Source organism: Colossoma macropomum, unplaced genomic scaffold (genome assembly GCF_904425465.1).
Source record: "Colossoma macropomum unplaced genomic scaffold, Colossoma_macropomum, whole genome shotgun sequence".
In the NCBI taxonomy this organism is placed as follows: Eukaryota; Metazoa; Chordata; class Actinopteri; order Characiformes; family Serrasalmidae; genus Colossoma; species Colossoma macropomum.
Genome location: NW_023494797.1, coordinates 17,161,982 through 17,170,000, shown reverse-complemented (window position 1 = coordinate 17,170,000; position 8,019 = coordinate 17,161,982). Strand labels below are relative to the sequence as shown.

At 45.6% G+C, this 8,019-nt stretch overlaps 1 non-coding gene across 1 annotated transcript; it reads right to left on the bottom strand.

Moving 5' to 3' along the window:
* Positions 1 to 234: 234 nt before the first annotated feature.
* Positions 235 to 388, bottom strand: LOC118817685. The gene has a single exon (XR_005008038.1). It is a non-coding gene; the product is annotated as a 5.8S ribosomal RNA (ribosomal RNA).
* Positions 389 to 8,019: the final 7,631 nt, after the last annotated feature.

Genomic DNA, 8,019 nt, shown 5'->3' with positions numbered 1-8,019 from the left:
GGAGGGAGAGAAACGGCAAACGGGCAGGGGAGCCGCACGAGGCGGACACCGAATTAAAAACCCGTGCGTCCCCAAACCGGAGGGGACTGCGGGGTGGGGGGGGGGTCTGCATTTAGGAGGACGAAGGCGCGCGCGCACCCGGGCGGGCCTGGGGCGGTGGCGCCTGCGAACCTCCAGCCGCGGGTCCCCCGAACCCCTGGGAAGGGGAACGGCGAGCCCGATCGATCGCAATAGCGACCCTCAGACAGGCGTAGCCCCGGGAGTGACCCGGGGCCGCAATGTGCGTTCGAAGTGTCGATGATCAATGTGTCCTGCAATTCACATTAGTTCTCGCAGCTGGCTGCGTTCTTCATCGACGCACGAGCCGAGTGATCCACCGCTAAGAGTAGTACCTCTCAGTTGCTTTTTTTTTCTCGGTCGAAAGGCCCAGAATATCAAAAACGGACAACACCACGGTTTTTCAAAGTGGAACGAGGTTCGGGACGGGCGCCCCTCCGGTCGTTCGCCCTTCCTAGCGCGCTTAGGAGGGGTCCCGGCCATTCGGGGGTCATCGAACCTCGCCCCCGCGCCCGCCCAAGCCCCCGTCCGTCCGTCGCCGGATGGAGCTCGCGTAACGCGGCAAGCAGTAGGTACCCGTCCCTGTGCCACGGCGCCAGGGGGGCGCACGCGGCGGTGAGAGTAGGAGACCGAGCCCGGAGGACCACAGGAGGAGGAGGAGGAGTGCGGCGGTACGGCTGCGAACGACACAGCAGGCCCCAAGCATCGGGGCTCGCGGCGCAGCATCCGCACCCGCCCGCACGCACGCACGCACCATCCTCCGGCATCCAGCCGGACTTAGCAGCGGAGGGGGGAAAGCGGAACCGACACCGAGCCGAGGCCCGGCTCATCCACCTCCGTGCACCACCACGAGGGAGGAGGAGGAGGAGGAAGAGAAGAAGGGCGAGGCCTTTCGGCCCACCCTCGCATCCTTCCCTTCCCGGCTTTTGAAGGAGTCGGGAGGCGCGCCCTCGCCGGGGGGGCTACCCCGGAGATTTCCCTACGTTAATGATCCTTCCGCAGGTTCACCTACGGAAACCTTGTTACGACTTTTACTTCCTCTAGATAGTCAAGTTTGATCGACTTCTCGGCGCCAGGCCGAGGCCCCCCGGCGAGGGCGCCCCGACCACGGCCGATCCGAGGACCTCACTAAACCATCCGATCGGTAGTAGCGACGGGCGGTGTGTACAAAGGGCAGGGACTTAATCAATGCGAGCTTATGACTCGCGCTTACTGGGAATTCCTCGTTGATGGGGAAGAATTGCAATCCCCAATCCCAATCACGAACGGGGTTCCGCGGATTACCCGCGCCTGTCGGCGGAGGCGAGCGACCCGCTGATCCGTCCAGTGTGGCGCGCGTGCGGCCCCGGACATCTAAGGGCATCACAGACCTGTTATTGCTCCATCTCGTGCGGCTGAACGCCGCTTATCCCTCTAAGAAGTTGGGGGGAACGCCGACCGCGGGGGGCCGCGTAACTATTTAGCATGAGGGAGTCTCGTTCGTTATCGGAATTAACCAGACAAATCGCTCCACCAACTAAGAACGGCCATGCACCACCACCCACAGAATCGAGAAAGAGCTATCAATCTGTCAATCCTTTCCGTGTCCGGGCCGGGTGAGGTTTCCCGTGTTGAGTCAAATTAAGCCGCAGGCTCCACTCCTGGTGGTGCCCTTCCGTCAATTCCTTTAAGTTTCAGCTTTGCAACCATACTCCCCCCGGAACCCAAAGACTCGTGGTTTCCCGCAACGCTGCCCGGCGGGTCTTTGTTGTAACGCCGCCGGATCGCGGGTCGGCATGGTTTACGGTCGGAACTACGACGGTATCTGATCGTCTTCGAACCTCCGACTTTCGTTCTTGATTAATGAAAACATTCTTGGCAAATGCTTTCGCTTTCGCCCGTCTTGCGCCGGTCCAAGAATTTCACCTCTAGCGGCGCAATACGAATGCCCCCGGCCGTCCCTCTTAATCATGGCCCCGGTTCCGAGAAACCCATGGAAAATAGAACCGGAGTCCTATTCCATTATTCCTAGCTCAGGGTATTCAGGCGGCGCGTGGGCCTGCTTTGAGCACTCTAATTTATTCAAAGTAAACGCTCCGGGCCCCTGGCAAACTGAGCACGAATCGACACCGGCCTTCTGAGTCTCTCTCGGATAGGTTCGGGCGGGCTTCGACGTTCGTCGAAACCCCCCACCCTGGAGGCTGGCCCGCAAAGACGGGGAGGTACACACGCGCCCATGGTGGCCGTATCTAGCGCCGGACGGTGGCCTAACCCCTGGCGGGCCGGGTATGCCGTTCGATCGGACGGAGCTCGGAGTTCAGAGTTCGGAGTTCGGAGTTCGGATCTCTCTCTCTCGCGAATTTTATGGACTATTGGTCGTCTGGTATCGCTTCCAAATTCCAAAGAACCCGCTTCATCTGATACCCTAGCCCGATCCCCAATACCCATACGCTTCCTAGGCCCCTCCCCCCCACCGACCTCCCTTAACTTCCTTCCCCGGGCTTCTTCGGATTCCCCACTCCCACCCATCCGGGGCTATGGGCCTCCAGGAACCCAGCGCACCATCCGAACCCTTATGGCCCACACTTAAGCCCCCCCCCCGCATTAAACACTTTGATACCGCCGCTACAGAGAACCAGGCCACTGGGAGACCGGGAGAAAAAAATAAATAAAATAAAACCAACGTGGCCACTGGGAGACTGGAAAATCTTTAACTCTGAAACTGATGCCCACTGGTGGACCATAAAAACTTGGACAAATTTTCAACTTTTTTTTTTTTTTTTTACCGACCACTGGTAACCCATAAAAACTTGGTCGTTTTGGGTTTTGGTTTAGCCCATTAGGCCTAAAAAGGCCTCAAGCCTTTTATTATATTAGGCCTAAAAAGGCCTCAAGCCTTTGAATAGTAAGTCTTTGTATAGTGAAATCTTTGAACGAATAAGCCAAAATAAAAGACAAGCAGTGCAATTTTTGACATAACATTTAATTAGAAAGTTGTTCAGGTCAGTAAACTGAGTTATATGGCACCATGTGTTTATATGTCGACCTTGTAATAACATTGTAATAGCATTTTAATTGATTTTTCAGTGTTTTTGAGTGCTGAAGCACCCCCAAAGGCCAATCTGGACCAAACTTGGCATACTCCATTAGAATCTCAATTTGTATAAATAATCAAAGTTTGGACAGGATCTGACCAATGACTGATGAGTTACATGAAACCAAGCTAACAATGCCACGTATGCAGGAATTTAGTGATTAATCCACATGACCCTGAGTAGAAAAGTCAACATGTTTTTGATAATCATTTACCTAGAGATGTCACAGAATTGTTCTAGACCAAGTTTGAAAAGGTTGGTTCAAAATCCAGAGACCAGTTTGAAAAGTATGGTTTTCAAACATTTATCGATTACAAAAAATCTATACAGATTTTTAATAAATATGTATTGGCAAAATTGTTTGGCCCACTGTAATACAATAGGCTGTTGGTGAAAATTGTAATAATATAGTAATAACATGTAATAATATGTAATTTTTTGAAATAGCGCCCCCCAGTGGTCAAATCTTTTGAAACTCGACTGGTTGTTAGAAAGTTGCTACATATAGACAGCATACAAGTTTCGTCATGATTGGTCAATGATAAGCCTGTCAAAAGGCCTGCTGAATGCTTATTGGCCGATGGCGACCACAAATTTCGATGTATCCAAATATCCTTAAAAGTACCCTTGTAGAATGGAGAGTGGATGGTGCATGCCAACTTTGAGCTTGATAGGTTGCACGGCTGCAGAGAAAATGCCCTGTATTTGTTGCTCCGCCCCCTAATTACTTATGCACACAAAAATCGAATGACTACCTCAGAATGGGCTAGGAACATGGTCTGTGAAGTTTGAAATTTTTTGGCTGAAGGATTCTTGAGTTACAGATTTTTCAATTAATTCTGAATTATTTTGAATTTATCCAGAAGGATTCATTTGCATATGGCAGCCATGTTGTACGGAAAACTTGAAATGTTTTTGATAATTATTCACCTCCAGGCTCTTCTGAATTTTTTGACACCAAATAGATGAGGATTGGGAAAAAACTGGAGGACTAGTTCGCAAAAGTAGGTTTCGCATATTTTGCAGTATTGCGAAAAATCTAAGTGGGCGGAGCTAAATAATCAAAATAGCCAAAAGGTTTATTTAGATCCATAGAACCAGGAAAAAAATATGGCTTGTCTGGCAAAAATCTGGTTTAGGAGATATAGACCCAAACGCGTTGGCCTTCGCTGTAGCGCCCCCTTGTGGTCGACTGTGCTGATTTCTTGCGCCTGAGTAGCGGGAGGGACTACTACCTATTGACCAAGTTTGGTGTCTCTAGGACTTACGGTTTGGGCTGTGCGTTCCGTTTCAGGGCAGAAAAATAATAATAATAATAATAAGAAAAATTCTCACAATTCCAATAGGGTTGAACCCTAATAAGAAAAATCTTGACAATTTCAATAGGGTTCAATGCATTGCATGCTTGAACCCTAAATATAGCCGCAAGCGGCAATGAGCGGGTTCAAGCACGCAACAGCAGAACGGGCTCTTCTGCAGGTTTAGCCCATTAGGCCTAAAAAGGCCTCAAGCTTCTGGTTTAGGCCATTAGGCCTAAAAAGGCCTCAAGCTGTTGGTTTCGCCCATTAGGCCTAAAAAGGCCTCAAGCCTTTTATTATATTAGGCCTAAACAGGCCTCAAGCCTTTGTATAGTAAGTCTTTGTATAGTGAAATCTTTGAATGAATAAGTTAAAATAAAAAACAAGCAGTGTAATTTTTGACATAACATGTAATTAGAAAGTTGTTCATCTTAGTGGACTGAGTCACATGGCACCAATTGTTTATATCTGGACCTTGTAATAACATTGTAATAGCATTTTTATTGATTTTTCAGTGTTTTTGAGTGCTGAAGCACCCCCGAAGGCCAATCTGGACCAAACTTGGCATACTCCATTAGAATCTCAATATCTACAAGTCCGCAAAGTTTGAACATGATCTGACCAATAACTGATGAGTTATAGCTAATCAAGCTAACAATGCCACGTATGCAGGAATTTAGTGATTAATCCACATGACCCTGAGTAGAAAAGTCAAAATGTTTTTGATAATTATGTACCTAGAGATGCCAAAGAATTGTTCTAGACCAAGTTTGAAAAGATTGGATCAAAATCCAGAGACTAGTTCGAAAAGTAGGGTTTTGAAACATTTATCTATTACAAAAAAACGATACAGATTTGTAGTAAACATGTATAGGCAAAATTGTTTGTCACATGGTAGTACAATAGGCTGAAGGCGAAAATTGTAATAATATTGTAATAACATGTAATAATATGTAATTTTTTGAAATAGCGCCCCCCAGTGGTCAAATCTTTTGAAACTCGACTGGTTGTTAGAAAGTGGCTATATATAGACATCATTCAAGTTTCGTCATGATTGGTCAATGTTAAGCCTGTCAAAAGGCCTGCTGAATGCTTATTGGCCGATGGCGACCACAAATTTCGATGTATCCAAACGTCCTTCAATGCACACTTGTAGACTGGCGAGAGGATGCTGGATGCAAAGTTTGAGCTTGATAGGATGTTCAGAGGCAGAGAAAAAGCCCTGTTTTTGTTGCTCCGCCCCCTAATTACTTATGCACACAAAAATCGAATGGCTACCTCAGAATGGGCTACTGACATGCCCTATGTAGTTTGAATTTTTTGGCTGAAGGATTCTTGAGTTACAGATTTTTCAATTAATTCTGAATTATTTTGAATTTATCCAGAAGGGTTCATTTGCATATGGCAGCCATGTTGTATAGAAAACTCAAAATGTTTTTGATGATTATTGACTTTGAGGCTCTTCTTAATTTTTTGACACCAAATGAATGAGGATTGGGAAAAAATTGTAGGACTAGTTCGCAAAAGTAGGTTTCGCATATTTCGCAGTATTGCGAAAAATCTAAGTGGGCGGAGCTAAATAATCAAAATAGCCAAAAGGTTTATTTGGACCCATAGAACCAGGAAAAAAATATGCCTTGTCTGGCAAAAATCTGGTTTAGGAGATATAGACCCAAACGCGTTGGCCTGCGCTGTAGCGCCCCCTTGTGGCCAACTGGGCTAATTCCTTGCGCCTGAGTAGCGGGAGGGACTACTACCTATTGACCAAGTTTGGTGTCTCTAGGACTGACGGTTTGGGCTGTGCGTTCCGTTTCAGGGCAGAAAAATAATAATAATAAGAAGAAGAAAAATCCTCACAATTCCAATAGGGTTCAATGCATTGCATGCTTGAACCCTAATAATAATAAGAAAAATCTTGACAATTTCAATAGGGTTCAATGCATTGCATGCTTGAACCCTAAATATAGCCGCAAGCGGCAATGAGCGGGTTCAAGCATGCAACAGCAGTACGGGCCCTCCTGCAGGTTTAGCTCATTAGGCCTAAAAAGGCCTCAAGCTTCTGGTTTAGCCCATTAGGCCTAAAAAGGCCTTAAGCCTTCTATTATATTAGGCCTAAACAGGCCTCAAGCCTTTGTATAGTAAGTCTTTGTATAGTGAAATCTTTGAATGAATAAGCCAAAATAAAAGACAAGCAGTGCAATTTTTGACATAACATGTAATTAGAAAGTTGTTCATCGTAGGGGACTGAGTCACATGACACCAATTGTTTATATGTGGACCTTGTAATAACATTGTAATAGCATTTTCATTGATTTTTCAGTGTTTTTGAGTGCTAAGGCACACCCAAAGGCCAATCTGGACCAAACTTGGCAAACTCTATTAGAATCTCAATATGTATAAATCCTCAAAGGTTGGACATGATCTGACCAATGACTGGTGAGTTATAGCTAATCGAGCTAACAATGCCACGTATGCAGGAAATAATTGATTGATCCACATGACCCTGAGTAGAAAAGTCAAAATGTTTTTGATAATTATTTACTTAGAGAGGCCAAAGAATTGTTCTAGACCAATTTTGGAAAGATTGGATCAAAATCCAGAGACTAGTTCAAAAAGTAGGGTTTTGAAACATTTATCTATTACAAAAAAATGATACAGATTTTTAATAAACATGTATTGACAAAATTGTTTGTCACATGGTAATACAATAGGCTGTAGGTGAAAATTGTAATAATATTGTAATAACATGTAATAATGTGTAATTTTTTTGAAATAGCGCCCCCCAGTGGTCAAATCTTTTGAAACTCGACTGGTTGTTAGAAAGTTGCTACATATAGACATCATTCAAGTTTCGTCATGATTGGTCAATGTTAAGCCTGTCAAATGGCCTGCTGAATGCTTATTGGCCGATGGCGACCACAAATTTCGATGTATCCAAACGTCCTTCAATGCACACTTGTAGACTGGCGAGAGGAGGCTGGATGCAAAGTTTCAGCTTGATTGGATGTTCAGAGGCAGAGAAAATACCCTGTTTTTGTTGCTCCGCCCCCTAATTACTTATGCGCACAAAAATCGAATGGCTACCTCAGAATGGGCTACTGACATGGCCTGTGAAGTTTGAAATTTTTTGACTGAAGGATTCTTGAGTTAGAGATTTTTCAATTAATTCTGAATTATTTTGAATTTATCCAGAAGGGTTAATTTGCATATGGCAGCCATGTTGTATAATAAATATAATATAATATAACAAAAGGCTTGAGGCCTTTTTAGGCCTAATGGGCTAAACCTGCAGAAGGGCCCATGGTGCTGCTGCATGCTTGAACCCGCTCATTGCTGCTTGCGGCTATATTTAGGGTTCAAGCATGCAATGCATTGAAGCCTATTGGAATTGTGCAGATTTTTCTTATTATTAGGATCGAAGCACGCAGTGCGTAGGACCCTATTGTTTTTGTTAGAGTTTTTCTTATTAGGGTTCAAGCACGCAGTGCGTAGATCCCTATTGAAATTGTCAAGATTTTTCTTATTATTAGGGTCCAAGCACGCAGTGCGTAGGACCCTATTGTTTTTGTTAGAGTTTTTCTTATTATTAG